Here is a 1261-nt window from a genome sequence, read left to right as displayed (position 1 = left end):
CTTGAGGTTGTAGGCGCTCGATCGTCCTGGCCGAACGAGAAGCTTCATAGAGGCAAAGAGTCAAAGATTGGTTTTAGGGCCTCTGTCAATCAATCAGTCGCTCCGAGCGAGTGGGACTTTCAAAACTAAAGTTGAAGTGTCATTGGAGAGGCAATAGGTCGCCCGGGTCGAGTGGATAAGGGGTTGAATGTCACAGTCAGAATCGGGCGACTCAAGTAGGGTGGAGATAGAGGTTCATAATGAATACGAGAAAGCCCCAATGGTGGTAGTGTTACTAGAGGGTGGAGATGTTCCGGTCGGCATACCAAAGGGGGTGAATGTGACTGCTCCTAGGCCGAGTGATGCTGCCGAGTAATGCTACGCTAAGTGACAATGATTCAGATGGGCAAGGGATGAGTGGGAAAGACTCAGATGAAGCCAACAGTTCTGGAAATTTGCCCTCCACCAGTAGTGGCTCTGAGGACGAGTCGAGTCGGCTCGATAGTAGGATGCTGAATAAGGACTATCCGCCCTTGCTAAAGAAGAGTGATGTGTGGCGAATCAAGACGATGTACCATATTTCGTAGTCAGTCAAGAGTAAGGTGCCCAGGTCATACGAGAGGGTCGACTGGGAGGCAAAAGGTTGGGTGAGTGCCTACGAGAAGTGGTTCTGTGACAGGCTGAGGCTTCCGATAACCTATCTCGTCTGGGAGGTCCTAAACCATTTTATGATTGTGCCGACTCAGGTTATACCGAATGAGTGGAGATTGTTGATAGCTGTGGAGGACCTTTGCGTGTGAGGTGATGTTTGGGTTGCACGAGTTGTTATACTCATATTTCCTAAAGAAGAGTGACAAGGACAAAGGCCGATACACGATCACACTCAAGCACAACCAGGCTCATCTTGTGACCGACCTCCGGTTGAGTGACAAAAACTAGAAGGAACGCTTCTTCTTCATGAGGGGTGAAGCGGTCTTTGGAGAGAGAGGCCAAGGCGAGATCCAGTATACCTAGCGAGCGATTGGTGAGGAACTTAGTTTTTATTCATGCTTTGATTACTAAATTCTTATTTTGTTTTTCCTTTGCAAATCTTGATTTCAATCAAGCTGGGCAAAGAATGGACAGCTTGGACGTGCAAACTAGAAAGGTTCTTGCCATTCCCAAAGGGTAAAGGGATTGGCGAGTAGTGTTGGAGGAGGAAAATTTGAGGATGAGTCACTTGTGGGCTAGAGTTGGTGTGATTCAGTGAGGTATCCCCTTCCCTTTACTGAAGCAAACTTGG

Source organism: Pistacia vera, unplaced genomic scaffold, assembly GCF_008641045.1.
Source record: "Pistacia vera cultivar Batoury unplaced genomic scaffold, PisVer_v2 Contig31, whole genome shotgun sequence".
NCBI lineage: Eukaryota > Viridiplantae > Streptophyta > Magnoliopsida > Sapindales > Anacardiaceae > Pistacia > Pistacia vera.
The sequence above is the reverse complement of the archived record's forward strand: the minus strand, read 5'-3'. Positions refer to the sequence as shown.